The sequence below is a fragment of the Falco punctatus genome (genome assembly GCF_963210335.1).
Source record: "Falco punctatus genome assembly, chromosome: Z".
NCBI classification, from domain to species: Eukaryota; Metazoa; Chordata; class Aves; order Falconiformes; family Falconidae; genus Falco; species Falco punctatus.
The window spans coordinates 72120695-72144686 of NC_137586.1; the positions used below are offsets into that span (position 1 = coordinate 72120695).

The window sequence follows — 23992 nt, forward strand, 5'->3', positions numbered from 1 at the left end:
TATAGAGCAGAGATCAAATGGGGAAAGAGAAGCTGTTGCTGATGGTAATAAAGTAATATGTATTCTGTTGGTCTTTTGGAACTCTGTTTTACTTAGTGGACCAACTAAGGCAAAATTTGAATATAAATATCTCTAATAATAAAGTCTAAACATTTTATGAAGAGTGGAGGAGTTAATGCATTTCTTCTCCTTGCAGACTTAACCAAGCTCATCAGCTACCCACTGAGATCAAAAGAGAAACATCACTTTATATTTGTGGACTCTGGATCATAGCCTGGGTGAAATAAAATGTTAAACTCAGTAAAATACTACTATACTGCTTATATAACAGTCCAGAGTTGTTTTGTAATGACTCATTTAAACTGCAGGAAGAAGTGGGTTACAAAATATTAAATGCATGTTGAGCTTGCAGTGTATATACAAGTAAATTACCTTACTCACCCTGACTTTTTCTCAGCCTGAATGAGGATGAGCCAAAGATTATCCTATTTTAGAAAATAACATCCTCACAGCTGTTTATGTAAACAGAGCTTTACTGAAGCATTGGCACGATCTGCATCTGCTCCTACCCTTGCAATGGAAATCATTTCACACTCATTGCCCTCTTTTAAAGGGGTGAGCAGAACTTGTTCTCTAAATCATCATACCACCTGCTTTTTTTAGGCTTTATTGTGTCTTCATGCTTTAAACAAGACTCCACAGGTTATTCTTTGTCCTCTCATTTTCCTCTCTGTCTTGACTGTGCCTAAATTTTCTTCCCCCCACCCACCTCTCCCTTTTCTTGGGGGGGGGTCTTCTTTACTGTTGATTTGATCTTCCCTCAACACATAGGTAAAATATAAAATAGTGTTTATCTCCTGGTGCATGCACTGGGTGTAATGGCTGTTAGCTGTCAGAAACTGGGATATGCAGTTGCCTGTGGCATTTCCTAGGAGTGTAAAGAGCTTAAACAGATTTGTTATAGACCTAACTTAAACACAGAAGGGGTATCACAGCAAGGTACAGGACCAACATTAATCTGTGTAAATGACTGAAAGTCATTGTCACCATAAACTACATAAAAAGGAAAACAGCTGCAAAAAATGTGAAAGCCATGTCTCCCTGATTCCCCAAGAACTTTTGCAAGGTTCCCAATACAACCTGGCTGTATGGCAGTAGTAATAAAATCCCGATTTGTAAGCATTAAGAACCTACCAGACTAGTAATAATGTCAAAGTTGGATAGCTTTCTAAATATCTGAATTTCTAGGCTTAGGGAGTCATTTCAAGCCTTGCTTAAATCCAGAAGTTCAGAGAAACAAGGAAAGAAGCAACAAAAAATAAATACTTAAGAATTTCTGACCCTTCTGAAACCAAACCAAACAAATAAACAAAAAAAACCCCACTACTACCACTACTGCAAAGCTCAATCAGAAGTTAGTAGTAAAATTAATGCATGTTTTGTTTTTCCTGAAGCAGGTTTATTTATTCTTTATCCAGCTGAGAGTTATATGAGTTTTCTTTTTAAGGGTGGAAAAACCAAGAACAGAAAGTGTTGTGGCTTAACCCCGGCCAGCAACCAAACGCCACGCAGCCGCTTGCTCACTCCCCTTCACCCAGAGGGATGGGGCAAGGAATTGGAAAGGAATGTAAAACTTGAGGGTTTAGATAAAAGTAATTTAATAGGTAAAGCAAAAGCCCCCCACACAAGCAAAGCAGAGCAAGGAATCCATTCACCGCTCCCCATGGGCAGGCAGGTGTTCGGCCATCCCCAGGGAAGCCGGGCTCTGTCATGTGTAATGGTTACTCAGAAAGATAAATGCCAGATGTCCCCCCGCTTCCTTCTTCTTCCTCCAGTTTATATACCAAGCATGAGGTCACATGGTATGGAATATCCCTTTGGCTAGTTCAGGTCACCTGCCCTGGCTGTGTCCCCTCACAGTTTCCCGTGCCTCTCCAGCTCTCTCACTGGCAGGGCCCAAGGAACTCAAAAGTCCTTGATTTAGTATAAACATCACCCAGCAACAACCAGAAACATCAGTGTGCTGTCAGCATTGTTCTCACACCAAATCCAAAGCAAAGCATGGAACCATCTACTAAGATAAATTAACTCTATTCTAGCTGAAACCAGGACTGTTATTCAGGAATAAGTCAGAATATAAGTCAGAATATAAGTCAGCAGGGAAGAGTTCAAGGGTGGTGTGAAAATGCCAGACAAATGCCACCATTGCTTTCCAGCAGGTTTGGGTGTATTCACATCCCATTGAACTTGCAAGCAAGACCAGCCAAGTGAAATTCACTGTACAGAACAACTCACAAGGCTACAGAAACTCCTGAGGGCTCATGAAACCAAAGAGGAATCTATGAGCAGCCTTGATATAAAGCAGAAATTTTACATTATTTTTTAAGAAAAATGCATGAAATATTGTGGTGAGTTCACCTTGCCCACATGCCAGGTGCCCACCAAGCCACTCTGTCTCTGCCCTTCTCAGCAGGACAGTGGAGGGGAAAATAAGATGGGAAAAAATCTTGTGTTTCAAGATAAAGGCAATTTAATGAAGCAATAGCAAAAGTTTTGCACACAGAACATATTAGTCTTTACTTCCCATCGGCAGGTGAAGTTTGACCACTTCCCGGGAAGCAGGGCTGCAGTATGGGTAGTGGTTGCTCTGGGAGACAAATGTCATAAATAATGAATGTCCCCCCTTCCTCCTCCTTTCTCTTAGCTTTTATACCTGAGCAGATGTCATAGGGTGTGGAATATCCCTTTGGTCAGTTTGGGTCAGCTGTCCTGGCTGTGTCCCCTCCAAGATCTCACCCTAATGGGGGCAGGGGGAAGGCTGGAGGGGCAGCCTTGGTGCTGTGCGAGCGCTGCTCAGCAGCAGCCAAAACACCGGTGTGTTACCATCGCCTTTCCAGCTGCCAGTGCAGGCACAGCACCGTGAGGGATGCTGTGGGGCTCAGCCAGGACTAGCAGAAACACCAAGGGCAAATTTGTGTATTTAAATGTGAACAACTCCGGCATCAGTACTGCAAGCACTCATACAGTATTGACTTACACCATTTACATGTTGAAATGGACCGCAAATTTTTTGCAAGATCTGAACTTGTCTTGATAATGCAAAGAAATAAAAGAAGTGCTTATAAAAACAGTTTGTCATTGCTACAGACATAAACTTCTTTTAAAATGATGTAACCATTTCTTACTTGGTTTTAGTCAAAACCCTTTCTTTCGTACACAAATATGAATGCCCTTGAAGCCAACAAATATCTTTGATTCACATAATTCATATACACAAAAACTCAGAGATGTTACTGTAATCATAAATGCATCTTACAAGCATACCATCTATTTTGATTATTGTAAATATAAATCAGATACTTCTAAAAACTTCCATATATATATATATATATATATATATGTACACACACATATACATAAAATGAAACAGATAGTGTTTGGAGATAGCAGTCATGGCAGTCATTTATGAATATTGATAATGGGCAATTTCATATTATAGAGTCCCAACAGGTATTTATGAGGAGGCTTCCAAATTTATTTAATCCAGTTAGGTGAAGATTCAACAATGTGGTAAATTCCTTTATTCAAATATGCATGGTTTTAAGTTTCCTGCATAGTCTTTCCCATTTTATTCCTCTTCTTTGTCTACTCTTTTACACAGAAATACAGAACATCAGTTTTTAAATCTGGAATCTTAAAACATGTTAATATATCTTCTGCTACATAAAGAGTGAAACTGAAGTAAATTATCTCCAATATTGCAGTATTACATGGACTGGTAGAAATCAGTGTGAGTTTTTTGGTTTGGTTTTTGTTTTATTTATTTATTTATTTAAGCATTCCTGCAGCTGCAGGGATGTTACACAGAGTGACAGCACTACAGTAGCACAGAAATAAAATTAGTACTGTTGACAAGCCAGTAGTATCCTGCATAGCATGACACTGTAGTCTGCAGAGAGCTCCTGGCTTACTTCAATGTTTATAACCATTATGCAGGAAGAAGAGACAGCTATTCTTGTACTTTTTTACTGCCCTAATATTTTGCTTTATTAGCAAGCAATTGTAGATGTAACTCAGAGTTGTCCTTCCTACCTTTTTCCTGCCTGGCTGGCAAACCAACTACATTCCTTTTTACTGCCACTGACAATACCTAATGCATCTTTGTGTTCCTGCCAGGGGTAAGGTAGACCACCAGTTTCCAGCAGTACACATGGGCAGTACTCTGTGGCCTGGATAATTCCTTGTTCTAGCAGAGAGAGCTTAAAACAGTTGTTTGAATTGTTAACATCGGACGTAAACTAGTTCGGTTTTTGAACTGTAATTCCAGAGGATTATTCCTTTAATTCTTCTCATCACTGCCAGATGTACTGACATATAGCTGGTCTTGTGAAAGACTGCTGACTTAAGCAACTATTTAGCATCTTTTTCTGTAATTTTTTGTCCTTTCACAGCTTGGATTGTCCCCTGACTGACATACAGTTAGACATCTCTTCTCACTTCAGCAAAGCAGAAATACTTTGACACCAGTTCAGAAGTGCACTTGCCTTCCCTCTCTTCTAAAAAACAATGGTATCACCAGGCACTCTATTCAAAGTCTTTGAGAGACCGGAAAAAATGGGAATTTTCAGGGAGGAGATTAGCAGCTGAGAGGGAATCTTGAATGGTAATGTTACCTGTTTGTTGAAACTAAACTTTATTACAACAATTAGACAATATCACTTGAAGTAGAGAAGTCTTTTCCTTAAAGACAGAAGAAGTCTAGAAAGTTTCCTATTATTGGTTCTGCTGCACAAAGGGATAGCAGAAAAAAACGGAAGGGTTAAAACAAAATGCTTTATTGAATAATAGAAGGATGATATCAATATGTTTTTATCTGTTCAAGAAATTTCTCTGTAATGGCTTTTTGGTGCCCAGTGCTCTAATACTCTATTTGGCTACTAATGGCTTTCTAATCTCATCGTCTGCAATGTTAGAGTTTTAAATCTGTTTACTTCAATTTCATGACATGTATTAGGGACAAAAGGATGCATTTACTGGCTCTGTGTTACATGTTTTTGTTAGATAAAAGGTGCCCAGACATATTCATCAGGACCTTGCATTGCACGTACTCAAGGAGGGAAGGAAAGAAAAGGTCAATTTATTAATAACTTCAATAGTCAAATAAAAAAAATTCAGGTTCTTGATGTAGTTTTAAATTAGAACATATGTGGCACTGGCTTCAGTCTGAATTTCTTTTTTCCAGTACTTTACCACCTGAATCTCCTTTTCTTTTCTGGGTTAAAATAAAAATATTTTGGGTAGTTAGTTTTTTTGTTTGGTTGGTTGTTTTGGGGGTTTTTTTTTGGTTTTTTTGGTTTCTTTTTTCTTTTCTTCCAAGGAAGTATGGCTCTGACTAAATAATTTGGGCATGTGTATTTGAGAGGGAAGGAAACCTGTCAATAAATTTCCTTTTAATCCTTCTCAAATTTTTCCATGAAAGGAAGCTTAGGCTAGATCAGCTGGGATATTCATAGGGAATATTAATAACATTTTCATCCCTTGATAGTTGACTTTATTTGAGATAGATTACTACCATCTTAGTGCAGAGTAAATGAGTTCTCTCTCTGAGGGAAGGAATTTTGAACAGGAATGGGGAGGAAATTGTCTGAAATGCACTGTGTCTGACCTGTCTCAAAAGAAGATGACTCTATTACCATCCTTGGATGTAAGAAATTATTTTAACTCAAAAGTAGGTGTGGTTTTTAGGTCCAAAGGTTTTCAAGTTAGTCTGTCAAGCTGGCAAACATAATAGCTGTTACAAAAACACAGCTCACAAAAGCAGAAAAGGATGGGATTAGCAATTAGCGTAACATCATATGTAAAACTGTATTCTTCTTTAGTGCACAGAGACTTGCAGGCCTGACAGTGACTCTTGCTTATTCTTAATTGGAAAAATGAAAGAGAATGTCTTACCCTGTGGAGGCACTGGAACGGGAGGGATCACATCATGTGTTCTAAGAGAACTCTCTTGAGCTTTCCAGTCAAGATTTAACTCTGCATTCCATGCCAAGTCTCTCTGCCTGGCCTCCTTAGGCTGAATGATCTACCTGAATGCAAAAATGTTACCTTCCTCGTGTGTTTCTAACAGAGCAAGACCAGAACCGGATATTCCTTCCTCCTCCTTTGGACCTTCTAGGTTGATACAGGTGCTTAGCAGTCACAGTAGTGTGAATGTAAAATTTATCAGTTCTACTGAAGTTGCCTGCTTTGGCAATACTACTAGATGAGAGAAAACTAAAAATTGTACTAAAGAGACACTTCTGAATTTAGGAAACATATGACATGAAAAGGACTGATACTGAGTCTTCATGTATCTGACCTGCTGCCGTGAGGAAAAGGTGTTCACAGTAATTTTAGATTATATTCAGAAACTTTTCAACTAATCTGCATGTTCTAGCTGAATATCCAAAGGCTGTTATTGCACTCTCCAGAAAAAAAGCAAGCCGAAATAACACATTTCTGTTATGGCTGCAAAAAGCATTCAGATTCAAACATTCTAGTAAATCGGTTTCTCCCTGTGCAAAAGGACACAAATCCGTCACGTGCAAACCTTGACTGGGCGTCTGCATTTTTTTGACCTTTGTTGAAATTAGATTGATGCTATTCTGATGCACTCCATGAACCTTTAGATGTTAAGAAGTTCAAATGCTTCTTTGAACCTATTTATGTTTCAGTTTAATGTTTTGTATGCCCTTTGTTTGTTGTAACTTTATAGCCTGATACCAAGCACCATGTAATAAATCATGCTTGTGCATTGTAACAGTATTTCACCTAGTGCTGAGAATCGTTAAAATACCTGATAGTTTTACCTAAACGCCTCCAGTCCTGGAATGATTCAGGATAATGAACCTCAGATGCAAACTGTAAAGTATGTTTTTATTCCTTGTGATTTCAGAAAAAATGTGTGCTTGCATCCCATGTACATTATAACATGATAGTAGTGTCCATAGCCTTCTCTAGTTTTACAGGGTTTCCTGTGTATCTGAAATTAAATTGTCTTTTAAGAAATAGGGTTTAATGAAAAGTTAGAAATTAGTACGTACTATAACTACAGTAAAGGAAAAAAGAAATTAGCCTAAAAATAGCTTCAATTTATTCTTATAGATACTTGTGTATCTCAGATCTCTTTTCCAATTGTGAATTACAAAAGGAGTAAGAGACTTAGGGATTTTGAACAGACATTTAGAAACTACTGTCATCAATTGAGATGAAAGATGTGGTCCATGCTAAAGAATAGTCTAGATATATAGTTTGCTCAACTTATAGTTTACCAGGGCCTATATATATGAACATGACCTGTACAATATGTGATTAATAGCCTTAATGGGGAGCATTAATAAAACAAATAAGAGTGATGTTTTTCCCATGCTTTGGCACAAACCAGGACTAATCTTCTGGGGAAAGTGGAAACTGGCAGATCACAGGCACCAATATTAGCAAGCTGGTTTTCAGTTTTGTTTTGTTTTGTTTTGATTTTCTTTAACAACCTTGTTCCTATTTAAACACATTGCTGTTGGAAGTAAGATGTCTCTGGACTGTTAGTTTAAAAAGCTACTCAGAATTCAGACATTTACCCAATTTCAATGTGATTGTCCATAACATCTGTTTCTGTTTTCCTTCCAGCCTAACCTTTTCCTGGAAAGAAAATGCTAAACCTATTTCTAGTGGATTTTTTATGGTTTATACAGATGAGACCTGAAATTAAAAGTTGATCCGTGGCTTGCATTTTCTTGGAATTTTGATCTGATTTAGGTTGGGTCATTTTTGCCATTGGTTGCTTCCTCTGCCATTAAAACTTCTGTCAACTAAAGTGAGAAGAAATTGCTGATACCATTCCGACTTAATATCCTAGACACAGCAAGATTAATGAAGGAAGGAAAACATACACACACTTTTAACTTTTGCTCTGAAGGTCACTGGCTGCTGTGGAAAACTTCTTTTTTTTTCCATGTAGAAACATAAAGAGAACAAATAAAGCTGTGTGACAAGAAATGTTTGTGCATGGATTATTTGTTATTCTCTCCTCCTCTTTTACATGCTTAAACATGTATGTTCAAAACCTTCAAGCTCAGACTGGCAGACTTCTTCCTAAAGTCAGGGTAGAGTCTTCTTGAGGAAAGGTAAAGCACCTTTTCTTTGTTCGCCTTTTACACCTCTATACAAGAACTGCTGTATGCCACTTGTTACACTAGAGAGAGTTACTGCACAAGATAATTAAAAGGAGCCTACCAGAAAGAATATGACGTTTGCTTTTGCTTGTCATAGTTGTCTTTTTCTACTTCCCTCACACTATATAAGCAGTATCACATTTTTATTTATATTTGTTGTTGTTATGAGGTATCTCACCAAAGGATATTTTGACTGCACAAGTCTGATAAGTTTTAAAACACTTATCTCTCTTTTCTCTATTCTTTATAGATATAGCTTGTTCTAGACCCATTTGGCACATCTCTAGGTGTTAAAGTGCTGCTGTTGCTCAACTGGTGTTGCTTTCCAGATCCCTGCCTCAATTACAAAGTAACTCTTAGATATTCTTGTGAGATGTTCAATAATCTCCACTGAAAGGTAAGGGCAGCTGGGTTAAATCGCTCTTGAAATGATTTACTGTTCTTCAATGCCCTTTCCAATATATTGAAAAATATAGAGCAAATACTTTTGCTGCCTCAAAATGAAACAATGATTAATACATGAAGACAAATAGTCAAGAAAAATGGATGCAGGTTTAGCAACAATGAAGGAAAAAATAGTAACTTATGAGTGATGATTATTCCACGTTTTTCCTGAAAGAAATAAATAAAGTTTTAAATGGTTCAGCAGGCTGCAGTAGGAGGAACGTATTAAATGTAAACAGCTTGGCCATCAAATCATGAATATTGCATTTGCTTGCATTACCTGTGAGACTGACTATCACTCTAAAAGGGGTCAAAGAATGAGTGGAAAGATGGCTCAGTCTAGCAATAAATAAACAACAAACAGGCAATGGTGGGATGAATTCAGAGACTTTATTTTGGAGGTTAAACTGACGTCTCATAGCAGACTCCTTTCATTTGTTCATTCCAATATTCTCTTAGCACTTTATTCTGTGTTTACTAGCAAACAATAAAGGCTAAAAAACAATGCTATCAATTAACTACTTCTTTTCAAGTACTCACACTTCCATAAAAAACCTCCCTTTTGGCTTTCTTTTGAAATTATTTTATTTACTGAATAGTTGTTTTTTTAAAAAAGCTTCCTATTAGCTTATTCAGCATTTGCATTCTACCACTATAAAAGCAATGTGTTTTTTTAATTAAGACTTAGCTAAAAATTCATTCTAAATACAAATGCAGTTTTCATCTTTAGACTCATGTAAAAATGTGTATTGTAATGCTTTCATGCCATTAAGCCTTTTTCTTGCTTATGATAAATAGAACTAGTAATGACTTAATTATTCTTCTGCTATTAATTTTCAAGAATATATTGTGAACTTATTCAGTGAGTTCATGGAAACTGTGGGATTTTTCAGAAAATGTGTTTTAGTCTGCAGGATAGAGACTGCAAATGAAAATACACTGCTCATAATGGGACTTCTTTGATAATATCTGAAAGAACGTGAATATCAGAGTCTGTTGCATGTTTCATTTTTAGTAAATTTTGTGAAATTATTTTGTGAGAGTTAGCCATCAAACAAAACCAAGGGAAATGCTGAGCTATGTAATATAGTTAGCATTCTTAAAATGGAAGTACAAAAATCTAAACTAAAAAATATGATTTAACACTAGAGTATTTCTCTGTGAATATTTGCAGTAAGCAAGTGTAAGCATGCTCTGGAATGCTGATTTCCCTGATCTGCATTTTACACCAAGCTCTTTTAAAACAGTAAGTTTTTAAAAGTCAAGAAGAGTACATTGCTATAGCGATGATGTATCATTGCATGGCACAGATTTAACTCTGAGTGCTTGACATTACACAACCATTTACACAGTATTTTTAACCTTATTTAAATGATGTTCTTAATTTTCCATCTAACTCATTCTGACAGCTTTCCTGTACCATACTTCTATGGCCATCTGACAATTATAGCCCATCCTTGAAGTATTTGGGGTGGGGCAAGCAGAGAGAAAACATGGCTGATTTAACCTTAATCAGGTTAAACATGAATCACCGACCAGTTCAAATCTGATGTGCTCTATAGATAACCTGAGCCAGTTTTATCAATATCAGTTTTCTATTTCATTAACTGTATTTAATGAGGGCAGGGCAAGGAGCCAGAGAAAGTTGTCATGCATCACTTCACCCAGACTGTTCTGTTGTCAATCTTCATGGAAAATAATAAGGAATTGCCATAGAATAGAAAGAAAGATAGTGGATGCTGTACTTGGTTTTTACTTGCACGTGCATCTGATGTTCAGCATCAGTGCAGGAAGAACAAATCTTTCAAAGCAGCCAAAATCTATTTCACATTATTTTGTGCCACAAAGTGAGGAGCTGGACAATTTCTTTTATTTAGTTGCATGTGAGTTACAGCAAAAGAGAGATACCATCCATTTTGAATGAATTAATTATCCTTGTGAAAAAACTACTTCTAATGAAAATCTGTAACCAACTTCAGGTTACCTGTGCTCTCATTCTGACTGGAATTACTACCACTTGTGACAATTCACTGGTCCTTAGTAGCTGCTGCTATTCAGAGCTTAATTATCCTAGGAAAGTTCAGTGTCTTAAAAATTGTCTGGTTCAGTAAAGGAGACTACTGGTATCATATCTGTCATTGCTGATAAATCCTTGGTACCCAGGACTGTGTGAGAACGCTGCTGAAATTTTCCATAGAAAAATAAGTGCTAAAGAATGTACTCTGAGCAAGGATTTAGCGCATATATCCATTTAGAATTCATTAAGTCATTACCAGTTTTTAAAGAAGGTCCATAAACTGCTACATTAACTGCAATTGACTGTTATCAAATTTCCTGCATATCTGTTTTATGCACTAGTTCCTAGACTGGTAGAAGACAAGGTCACTGTCTCTTTAATCCTGAGTGTCACCTGTTTCATTCACTGAAATGTTTAATAGTGAGATGTTTATTAAGTTTTGATTTCTGTTGAGAGAATAATTTGATATATATTTTCCTTTCCTGTTTAAAAAAAAAGGGGGGGGGGGGGGCGGGGCAGGGGGGGCGGGGATTGGGGAGGGGGAAGGAATACAGTCAAAAAAGCAATCTCCAGCCAAAAAAAGCAAAAGCACTCAAGAAAAATCACTGAAAAATCTGGGCAGCTGTCAAGTTAAATTTGTTTTCAAATGGATATATTGGAAGTGATAACTACTCACACTTTAGCCTATTAAATGCAAAAAAACTTGAAAGTAGCCTTTGCATCCCTGAAATGCTGCTGTGTGCAGTGGACAGACAACAGTGGGGTTGTAGAGAAGAGATAAATGCAATGTCCTTCTTTGAATTTTAGCCATTCCAGATAACAGCGCTGTGAAAGCTTGCAACATGCAAAAGAAAAGACTGTATCTGTGCACCAGCCTGATGCTCTTTTTCAGCAACAGCAGGGTCCTTTCAGCTTCTATTTTTTATCTGTAGATCTAATACAATGCCACTGAAATATACTATGTTTCAGTTTCTAATGGGAGAGGGAACTACAATGCAATCAAAACACCGCCTGAATAAAACTGGGAGTTTAAAGTTGGAAACAAAATGTTCAAAAGTGTGGACGTACACCGGATTCTTAAAGGCACATCCAGACAAAAAATGGAGCAGCAAGCAGAAAATGTGAAAGCAGCTCATGCCCAAAGCATCTTTATGCGTAAACTTAGCTGTCATCCAAATGCAGTTTAGATGTATTTCTCTGGAGACTCCTGTATTTGATTACAGAAGAGAGAAGGTATCTTTGAGGTACAAGAATGCTTTTAATTTTTACATATTGTGCTGGAAAAGTTGCCAGTGTAACAAATGCATTGAACTGGAATAGCAAGAACATGTGGCAGAGGTCTAACATGAAAGTTTGTGTGCTATAAAATTAAAATGGAAACAGATTTAATGAATGACTAACAATCTCAAAGGCTCATAGACAGATGCAGTTGGTATTGGTATAAAGGCAAGTTGATTACCCCTTGAAACTTAGAAAACAGGCATAATATGATCATTTGTGGCTTCAGTGTCTCATCTCCTTAAAATGCTACCTTTTTGGACAACTTTGGACACATTTTACTTGTTCCTGTTCTTATAACTTTAGATGCTACATAAATGGAAGTTGTAACATGATGAGTAATTTAGGAGAGGGTAGGAAAGGAAAGGAAAACAAAGTGAGAGTTACCAAGGTAAGGGTGTAAACACAGAATTTTCCTACTGTCATGTTGAACAAAGATTTAATGATGAATTTTTTTTTAACTAGTTAAAAAAACCCTCCAAAATACAATGTCAAAGAAAAAGAAAAGGAGGAAGGCAAAAAGTTCAAAGTTCAGGAAGCTGTTCTGTATTTCCTGTTATCTTAACTGGGTTTTATACCTTCTGTGAACCTCAAGTCACCCAAAAAATCCAGCCTTTCCAGAAGTATTACAGTAATGTTGTAAAAGATACTATTATGATAGTTCATTGAAATAATTTATTGAAGGAAGTAGAAGAGTATAATTAGAAGAGGGAGAGCAGGGAATACTCTGGATTTAGCTGTAGATAGAAAAAAAAAATCTATGTTAGGGTGCTCACAGTGTATATTTGTGGTGATAAACTGGTAAAGGTTTCCAAAATGGTCTGTGTATATTGTGTGACTTAGTTTTGTACTTGATTAGTGAGTGATACTGAATCTGTCACATGTTAAACCCTGAGAAGAGGAGGACAAATAGCAACTACGCTTATTCTTATCCAGTCATCCTTAGACAACATTTCCTTTGCATAGCATGGAAAGGGAATGTAACATAGCACAGGACGTCAAGCAGAACACAGCAAGAGTTTTAAAAGGGAGAAGTTTTTATGTGGCATTTCTTATACAAGCCTGACAGTTAAACTGTCACAGAAGAGAAAATATCTTTTCCTACTCTAACTGTGCTTTCTATTAAAATGAGAAACATCTGGGACATTTTTGTGTGGAGTTTTGTGGCAAGTTTCCTGCAGTATAATCTGTGATTCTCTCTACACATAATTTTTAGAATAATTAAAGAAAATTCAAAAATACTATTTAAAAACATTTTGATCATTCATTCTGTGCCTCACTGCTCCCAGTGTAGATTTTCTCAGGTCACTTTACTATTTAATTACTCATCCAGTTTTCCTAAAACCAGCTTATAAAAGGCCAAAAAGAAATCTAAGAAGCAGGGGCTGTCACATCAATATCAGAATATCAGGGAGGTTAAATGATAGAAAAGTGACTTAAGGAAATGGGCATCCTACAAGGATCAGGGATTAAAGGATATCCTTCTGGTTCACATTGAGTGCATTGCACAACATTGACCAGTCATTAAAGGGAAGAGAAAAATGTTTGTGGCTCAGCTCTACAACTGTTCTACTCTTAGCTGTATCTCTGGCCCTGGCGTCAAATTCCCAGGTACAATAAGAGGTAGCCATAAATATTCTTTTCTGCAAAACATATACTGCACGAGTATCTCCACATTGCATACACTGTACACTTAGTTGGATGGGTACTAGATGTCTAACTTCGTTGCCTATGCTAGCTGGATTAAGACTGGCTTTGTGGGGATTCCTCACCTGACTAAATGTACACAGCACTTCCTTGCTTCCATCCTCAGTATGCTGGACTCTGAAATGGAAGTTCCAAGGCTGCCAAATGAAGTGTTGGTATGGCTAAACATGGACCTTTTGCAGTATTGTTCATTTAATGGAACTCTGAAAGAATAATAAAAAACACATTGTTCCCAATATAAAGTTTAATACAAAGCAGTGTTTAATTTAACCTGCCTATTGGCCTCAGCCGCCACTTTACACTTGTTTTGTTACTTGATGGTTGCTGAATGCATAGCTGTTTAGACAGGGAGTTCACATACCTTCTACCTTTGTTTTGAACAGTACTCACTCATCAAAATTAGGGTTTCCTCTATCTTTTTTCTCTAAAAATAACAGTGATTCACATGTGCTCACTTCTACCCAGTGTTGACTGCTGTTGAATGAAATCTCTTTAGCCCTCAGAAAGAATGACCCAAAATTTCTGAACATTTCCCACACACATATAACTACTAGATAATTACACCTGGACTGCTCTGTAAAAAAAAAATAGCAGTACCTTCTCAGATTTTTCCCCCTCCTGTGCTTATTTACTGGCCCAGAACAAAAGAAGGCACAAGAAGGAAAAACTGGTCATAGCAACATCCATTTTGAGGTCTGCCACCACACTACAGATTTATGAAAATAAATATGATCTGACTTGCTATATGAATGAAGTATGATTAGAAGAGTGATCCTTTTAGTACTGGATATAGAGATCTCTGGTTACCTAACAATCAAACAGCAAAAATACATACAGTAACATCTTGTTATTGACTGCACAAAGGCAGGACAAAGACTTCTTGCAAAGTATCTTTCTTCTAAGTTGTGCTCTCATAAAACAGTCTTTTGAAGTGTGGGGAAGAGTCAGAGATATCATACTTCAGTATGTTTCCTTTTCTTGAAGGCTCTTTCATTTGTACACACAGTAGCCTCCCACTTCTCCTTTCATGTATCATTTGAAATTGTTCTTATCATCGGCTTTTCTTGAATAGTCAGTAATTGGGAAAGGAAACACTTATGCAATCTTGAACTCAACCAGGGAAAAATTTGTTAACTACATTTCTAGAAACTCGAAGAAACCACTAGTTTACTTGCCAAATCCAAAGATTTTTCCAAGGTAAGTATTCTATTATGGTAATTTCAGCTATAAAACATTTTCGATTCATTCATGAATAAAGAACATACCACTTTAAATAATTTAATGAAACCCTTAGGGAAAAAAGCAAGAAGCAGAAAAGAGTAAAGAAAAACCTCTTTAGAATGAAACTTTGATCCTGAGCTGAAAGATGAACTGTTGATTCATTAAAAGGAGATAATTTTTCTTCTGCTTAACAGCAGAAAAAATGAGGGGAAAAACCCCCTCACTTTACGTACCCAAAGAGACCTTGTTACTTCACTACAGCACATACAGCAGCTATCTTCATGTGCATGCATACTTGTGACAAAAATTTGCCATGGCTAAGCCAAGTGGAGTTTTGCACAGCTGTGCACAGTACCTGCGTGTCATGCTTGGTGTATTGTCCTCACCTCCCAGAATTATCATTTATGCATAGCACCTATCCATTACAACGTTATGTTTGGTACATTGTCACTAGCAGAAAGTGCAGTTCTAGCAGAATTCACATTGCTGGTTGTCTTGCACAGGCATATTTCTATTAGAACCAGAAGGTTGCAAGGTTTTGCCATTTGATGCTGTGTCATATTTACCTTAGTCTTCTCAGGCTTGACCTGTGTTGCTAATCACAATCTTAAATTTTGTTGTGTTAAACCAATGTCTGATGAAAAGAAAATAAATCTACATTATTTTCATGTTGGTTTTCTTAGTGTAAGTGTGTTTGTGTCTCCAGGGCTTATTGCTTCATTAGTAGCTCACTATAGTGTGGGAAATCTACTGGAGTAGTTTAACTGGTGTTTTCACATTATATACCTTTTAATTATAGCTGGCCAAATTGCACAGACAAGAGCGAGCAAGGTACAGAAGTCTGCATGGTTTGAAGATATACCTGCCAGATGGGAGCACCATTGGAAATTTGATACAGAAAGGGTGCATTTGTACAGTATTAACCTCTTCACCTCTCATGTATGTAACATGTAATCCACATTTATGTCTTAGACCCCAGAACACCATTACAAAAAAAGGGAGATGGGAGAAGGCTAATGCATAGATATTGTGGCCATGGAAGGAACATGATGTTTCCTGTCCAAGCTAAAGAAAGATTGGCTGGGCAAGATCTTTTTCATGTACTCCTATACTGTAAGCCTTTAATCTGGTGCTTTGTCTACATCACAGAATGACTCTTACTTTGTGTATTAAACTCTGCATATATATAATACATAACCGAGTCCAAATTAGCTGGCAACAGCTACTTTCTAGCTTACATACACAACACTGAACTGCACATGTAATTTTTACTTCCATAGGTATTGGCCTTTGTCCACTCAGCGATAGGATTCTTTACAAACCATCTATCAAAGCAGTGATCCAATGCCATTTCTCACTGAACCATTTGTGTCTCTGACATTTTCTAAAGTTTCATATGAACTGATGTTCATGTTTTTGAAGATATTTATCTCCTTTTCCTTCCTGTAGTATTTCCTTAGTCTGAACAGAATTTGCACAACCATTGTACTAAAAATTAATTGCTGCCTAGTTAATTTCTCAATTTCAATGAAAAAAAATTGAAATCTTGTTAAAAAAATAATCCCACATCTATAGATTGTAGAAGGCTTATTGTGTCTGGCTGACAATCAAGGAAACAGCACAGACTACAGAAGGATGAGGTTATAAACACTGGGTCCTCCAGTATAAGGTCTTGGAGGTTCAATATTGAAATATGGTACTTCAGAGTCAGATTCACATGTAGATGTTAATGTTTTTGTTCCTGTGGCTGAAATCTTTTATCTTCAAGGGCATCTCCCTTCAGAACTTATTCCAGTGCTCCAGATGGTAGAAATATCATAGAGCCGGAGGGGATGTAAAAGTTTCAAATGGAAAAGTGTCCTCCTGTGGGAAGAAATTGGTGTCACATACTTGACTCTTTGCTTTGTTGAGGAAAAATATTATTTAACAAAAAAGTAGTAACAAGATGGTGTTTGGTTTTGGTTTGTTTTGTTTTTTAAAAAGCCTTTTGACATACGAAATTAAATGGTAACAGGAGAAGGAAGCTCCATCTGGCCCAGCCAGAGATATGCGTGCGTTTGATGCCTAGTGGCAGATATTCAGTGCAGTCTAAATTAACATGGGGAGAAAAACTGAACAGCACAGCAACTTTTATACAGTAACAGTAATTGCTGTTAGGCTTCTACCTAATATTTAGACTTATGAAATAATCAGTGACAATTGTGTATACTATTTGGGGATAGTGCAGGATTATTTGATAAAGTATGGGTATTGTGCATCATTATTAACATCCAGGCAGGTAAACTGCACAAGGACAAAAGCTGCCTTGCAATAAGAAACACTTTTTTTGGCTCAGCGTGGTTTGGAAACCCCTCCAAACAAAATTATATGGACAGGTAAGACCAAAGAAAGAAAACAAGGTAACATATGTGGATATTTACATTTTTAGCTCTTTTTGTAAAGCATCCCAAGCCTCAGTCAGTGAAGAAGAAAAAGCACACTTCAGCTGTTTTATGAGCGATTAAAATTCTCTACCATGTAGTGCTTTGATGCAGTCATGTCAGACATAGAACAAACTCTGTCAAAATTCTGTTCAGTTATTTTTTCAAAGCTTTTAAATCGAATTTCTGACTAGATCTGAAAATCTTTAATCATGTACATCCAATCTGCAACAGATTTGTACAGAAGTGGAACAAAAGAAAACAACAACAATAATAATAATAATAATAAAAAACCCCACAGAATTACAACACTGAAGTAACCAGGAGAGCTCCTGCTGTATCTTTTGTTATCTACTATCTATGTGCCATCTTTTAGGCACCCTATAATGCTACTCCAGCACAGCCCTATTCATGCTATACAGCAGTCTTGGAGGCATGCTCCAAATCCTCACCAAGGTCTGAGCTTCAGTGGAAAATGGCAGACAGCCTGAGGTACAGTGTTGTGGCTCTCCAGCAAAGACTTGTAGCACTGTAAGTCTTTGGGTCATTTCCCACTGGGTCAGCCAAGATGGCAGTGATCACAGTCTCTCCTAACCCTTTTCTACACACCATTCCCTGCCAGCAGCTGTGGGCTAGTTTCATTGTACATTTACACAATACTCTGACTGATGGAGCAAAGCCTAAGTTTGCTGAGCTATTAGCATGTCCTCCACCATCCCCTTTCCAAAACTGCCAAAGAAATCAGTGTAGAGGAAGTAGAATGGCTTGTTTGTGACAATTTAGAGAGGTAATTTTGGCATGGGTTTGATCATGTTATTTTCAAAAGCAAAACGCCAATGAAAGCAATTCATTTTACTACGCCTGTGTCCGTCCATCCTGTTTTCATCAGGTTACTGCTGTATCTTTTCACTTAACAACAGCTGTTCTCATTTTTGGCTGCCAGAAAAGATAACATCAGAGCTTGAGATTTCAGTAAGTAAAACTGTATGCTGTAGGATCGTTAAGTCTAGTTCCTAAAAACCAAGGTAAAACCAGAAATACAGAAACACTTCTATCCCAGTCTGATTTCTTAGAGAAGCTGGTGTATATATCCAGACAGAGGACAATCATGTAGCTCCTGCTCTGAAACCACATGGGTTTAGCAGTATGGTGTCATATTGCTACTTCACCTGAAAAATGCACACTACTATCATACATCACCAGCTCAGAAAAGAGTCAGAGAAAACACACTGAACAGTGATCTGATTTTGTAATTGCACCTGCAGTGTGAAAAACATACGAGTGTGCATGGCTGTTTCGGTATTGTCTTCCTCCCTGTTCTTCCTCTGCACAACAGTGTTGTCAGAGCTCATTAATATGGTGCTTCCAAGTTAAGCAGAGTTACAACAACAGGGGAAAAAAAAAAAAAAAAAAAAGGAAAACCAACCAAACACAAAACAAAAAAAACCCAAACGCAAACCCCAAAACCAAAATACACTCCAAATTTGACACATTACTGGAATTTAAGAGTGCTCATGATGCTCATGAGATTCTGGCTGGGATGGATTAATTTTGTTCATAGTAGCTCGTATGGTCTTATACTTTGATTTTGTGACCAAAACAATGTTGGTAACAGCACAGTGTTTTTAGCTATTGCTAAGCATTGTTTGCGGAGCATCAAGACACTCACTGTGACCCTCCAGCAAGGAGTCTGGGGGTGGGCAAAGGGTTGGAAGGGGCAAAAGCTGGGACAGCTGACCCAAACTAACCAAAAAGATATTCCATATTATATAATACCATGCACAGCAAGGAGGAAAGGGTTTTTTTAGGGCAAGTAGGTATTATTTGGATACTGCTTGTGCATCAGTCTACTTGTAGGAGGTTGTGAGTGATGACTTTTTTACCATTTGTTCTTGGGGTTTGGGGTGGCTTTTTTCTTTCTTCTTCCTCTTTTCTTTGCATATTGAGTTGTTGTAACCTTGACCCATGAGTTTTCGGTTTTCCGCTCTTCCTACTCTCTCCCCTGTCCTGCTGTGTGGGGAGGGAGTGACTAGGTATTGGCTGAAGTCAATCTACCACACATTATGTGTATAATTTGCTTGCTCTGGAATAGGAAAGTTAAACCAAAGTTTTGCACAAAATGTTTCTAATTTTTGTTTTAGCTTTACAGAAGAACATGAGGGGGAAACTGAGCACTTGTTACTCCTCCCACCCCACCCCACAACCCACAAGCCAACAATAGGAATTTACAAATGATAGAGATTTTTATTTTTTTTTTTTTTCTGGAATGTGACTCTTTCCTCACTCTATGATCTGTAGTCACAGGCAGTAGTAGTTGTAAGCAAAACTGTATTAAACGTCAAGATTTTTGATAATGTAATACCTCTAAGAGGAGTACCTACAGTTATTACATTGTAATAAACTGTGAAGAATGTTTAAAAAAATCTTTAGCACTCACCATAAACTGAGGAGCTCATTCAGACATTTGTTTTCTACAGTGTTCACCAATATAGCAATTTTCATGTTTGCCACCTCTTTTCCTCCCAGAAATGATCCTTTCAGCAGAGCCACCATCTCTGACATTTTCGTTCATTTTACAGAGATAAGTAGCAACCTTCAGAGATAAGAAGCAGTGCCTTCCCCCTCTCCTTGTGGCAAGAATTCATAATTATAATTGCCAGAAATTACCAGCTACAAGGAATTTTGTTTAGCAAAGCTGCTCTGTGGCTTCCTCGAGACCGTACAGTACCATTTATGTCCCAAGTAAGCACTTGAGTATGTAAATAAGAAAAAGCCCAAAGTATAATTAATATTTAAACAATAAGTGTCAGGCTCAGCAAAACAGTTTTTCAACTTCATCTTTTTCTTTTTTTCTTAAATTGCATTTTCCTCTGAGAAATGTGTTTTGGGACCTAACTGAGCAACTTGCAATTGATCAGTGATAAGGGTTTTACTGCAAAGTGCCAAAAACCACACAGCTAAGACTCAGGTCCAGAATGGGGGAAAAATGCCACTTAACTGTTATATATCTAATAATGTAGAATCATATGTGATTTCTGCTTTTTTAAAAGAACATAGAAGCAGGGAAGAAAATCCAAACAAATAAAGAAGGAAAACAAGATAGAAGGAAATTCTTACTAGATGCAGAAAATAGAAGACTGATTATTAAGTATCTGTAAATGAAAATCTGTATTTTACACTGTTCTGGAGTCCATGGTAAAATCAAAAGAACTAAAAGTTCTCTTGGCTGATACACGTCAATAATGACAACTTTTATACTCCCAGGTTTCCTCACTGAATTTTTAGCTTCATGTTACAGAATAGGAAACTGCAGAGCAAAGGTCTCAAATGAGGTATCTGACTTTTTGTACAAGGGCAGAAATCCTGTAAAAGAGTTTGAAGATAAACATAGTTCTGGTGTGCAGGCCTAGATTTCAAATTAACGCTTCTTTTAAAAATGCAGGAACAAAAAGTCTACTTTTTATAAAGAATTTTTCAGTTGCACTAACTTGAATACTTTTCTATTTAGTCCTAGTAGCACTATACTGAAATTATGAGATATGGGAAGTAAAAATCTACAGATGACAGTGCTTCAGATATTTATTCCCCCCCCTCCAACAAGCCACCAAAACCAGAGAAGTAGTATGAATGGTAATGTTTTCTGTCCTTTTTGTAAACCCATAGTTAAATGATCAGTCTCATTTAAAAATATACGTGAAAAAAATCTTTCTGAAATAAAGAAGACGTCATTAAAAAATGACTACAGCCAAATGACTAGCAAGTACAATCAATGAATTAATACAGTCAAAGACCTAGCAAACGGCCAAACTGAACAGTAACAAGGGAAGGAATAGTCTGCTTCTCAGTAATCAGAATTTACTGAAGTCTGAAATACCTGAATTCTTTTCCCAGGGCCAACTGATAACTGTGTGATTTGGGGCTAGTCTCTATCTCTAAGTGTCTCCATCTATCATTGTTGGATTTAGATACAACATATTATTTCTTAACACTTATATTTCGGGACCCCTAAATTCAACTGTCAGGTGAGTCCTATAGTGCCATATGCTGTACAAACATAAAAGTGATAGATCACAAAATAACAGCTTCCCCCCAGTGTTTACAAACTGCTTTGGCAGCCTAAGAGACATTAAGACAAGTCAAAGCCAAAGGTGTTTGCTTGCACCAAAACACTACAGCTCAGGTGAACAGAGAAAGAGGGCTCTTACTGCCAGTGAATAGTGTGTTGCAGAGCCAAAGGAGCAGTTTTCTGAGGAATCTGGTCCACCACAAAATTAGACATCAAGTCAGTAGTGTGGAAATACGTCTACACAATGTCTACTGGAGGAGCCAGTTATTGCTAGGGCTGAACGTATGTTGCTCAAAGTGAAGCCAGCAGCCAGTTGTTCAAACTGTGGCCTGCAAGGTACTAATAACCCTGTGGACTAATGAGAGGGAGAAAGCAAGACATGCTGATCACCAGATAACCACTGCAGCTGAGAATTTGCATCTAGTGTCTTGTAAATGACAAGGTTAAGTCCTTTGACCAAAGTGCAGCATGGGACTGGGATGCTGATTTGGAATAATAAAAAAATTGTCACTAGTTTTTTCATGAATAAGAAAACAACAGCTCAGAAGATGACACCACGATCTGTAAAGACTGGCTGACCTACACCTGCTCTATACATTTTTCCCCACTCTTTTCTCTTTGTAATACTTAGCCCTGCAAAAATAACGTGCTAGCAAGTGGTACTCAAACTTTCAATCTCTGTTCTGCTCATTTGACTCTCATGTCAATGAATGTCAATGATGAAAAGCGTCAGAGTGTATACTTTGCTGCATTAGCCCCTACACATTTGCATAAAATAATTATATTTTTTCTTACAGATGCCAGCTAATTATGAAGTAAAAAGCTAAAATACTGGTCCATAAAAAAAAATAAATATAATCCCATAGAATTAAAATATCATAGAATCATTTGGGTTGGAAAAGACCCTTAAGACTGTCGAGGCCAACCAGAAACCTAGCACTGCCAAGTCCACTGCTAAACCACATCCCTAAGCACCACATCCATACAGATTTTAAATACCTCCAGGTGGAAACACCATCTCCCTTGGCAGCTTGTTCCAATGCTTCACCACCCTTTCAGTGGTGACATCTTTCCTAATTTCCAATCTAAACTCTCCCTGGTGCAACTTCCTCTTGTTCTATCACCTGTTAGTGGGAAAACAAGCTGACATTCACCTCATCACAACCTCCTTTCAGGTAGTTATAGAGTGCGATAAGGTCTCCCACAAGCTTCCTTTTCTCCAGACTTAACAACACCACTTTCCTCAGCTTCTCCTCATCAGACTTGTGCTCCAGAAGCTTCACCAGCCCTGTTGCCCTTCTCTGAACATGCTGCAGCCCCTCTACGTCCCTCTTGCAGAGAGGGGCCCAGAGCTGAACACAGGGTTCGAGGGGCGGCCTCAGCAGTGCCCAGTGCAGGGGGACGGTCACTGCCCTGGTCCTGCTGGCCACCCTGCTGGGGACACCAGCCAGGGTGCTGCTGGCCGCCTGGGCCCCCTGGGCACACTGCTGGCTCCTGCCCAGCCGGCCGTCACCCAGCACCCCCAGGCCCTTTCCCACCAGGCCCTTTCCAGCCGCTCTGCCCCAGCCTGTAGCGCTGCGTGGGGCTGGTGTGACCCAAGGGCAGGACCCGGCACTGAGCCCTGCTGACCCTCACACCACTGGCCTGGGCCCATCGCTCCAGCCTGCCCAGGTCCCTCTGCAGAACCTTTCTACCTTCAAGCAGATCAGCATTCCTGCACAATTTAGTGTCATCGGCAAACTTCCTGAACATGTATTTGACCCTCTCATATGGATCATTGATGAAGACATTAAACAGAACTGTCCCCAGTAATAAGCCCTACAGAAAACCACTTGTGATTGGCTGCCAACTGGATTTATCTCCATTCCCCACAGTCCTCTGGGCCCAGCCACTCAGACAGTTTTTTTACCCAGCAAACAGTACAACAGTGCAACGCATGAGCAACCAGTGTCTCCAAGAAAATGCTGTGGGAAATGGTGTCAAAAGCTTTTTTAAAGTCCAGGTAAAAAAAATACACAACCTTTCTCTCATTCACTAGGCAGATCATCTTGTCATAGATTTCTCAAGCAGGATCTGCCTTTCATAAGCCCGTGCTGCTGTGCCTAATCACCTTGTCCTGAACATGCTGTGTCATAGTGCTCAGGATGATCTCCATAACCTTCCCCAGCACCAAGGTCAGGCTGACAAGGCCTGTGGTTCCCCAGATCCTCCTTCCTGCCCTTGTAGATGGGCACCACACTGGCTGACCTCCAGCCTTCTGGGACCTCCCTGGTTAGGCAGGACTGTTCATAAATGAAGGACAGAGCCTGGCAAGCTCCTCCACCAGCTCCCTCAGTACTCTTGGGTGGATGGTCTGGCCCCATAGACTTGTACATGTCAAAATTGTGTAGCAGGTCACTATTTCCCCTTGGATTATGGCGTCTTCATTCTGCACCTTTGTCTCTGTCTTCCAGCTCAGGGGGATGGACACCCGGAGAACAACTGGGCTTATGATTAAAGACTGAGGCAAAGAAGGAATTAAGTACCTCAGCCTTATCCTCAGCCTTTGTCACTATGGTTTTCCCCACATCCAACAGAGGATGGAGATTCTACTCAGCACTCCTTTTTTTGTTAATATATTTATAGAAACATT

General features: G+C 38.3%; 1 long non-coding RNA gene across 1 annotated transcript in view; it reads left to right on the forward strand.

Annotated features, from left to right (window-relative positions):
* The window catches only part of LOC308056846, a 230431-nt gene that overhangs the window by 85208 nt on the left and 121231 nt on the right, over positions 1 to 23992 (forward strand). The gene's annotated exons all lie outside the window — the stretch shown is intronic.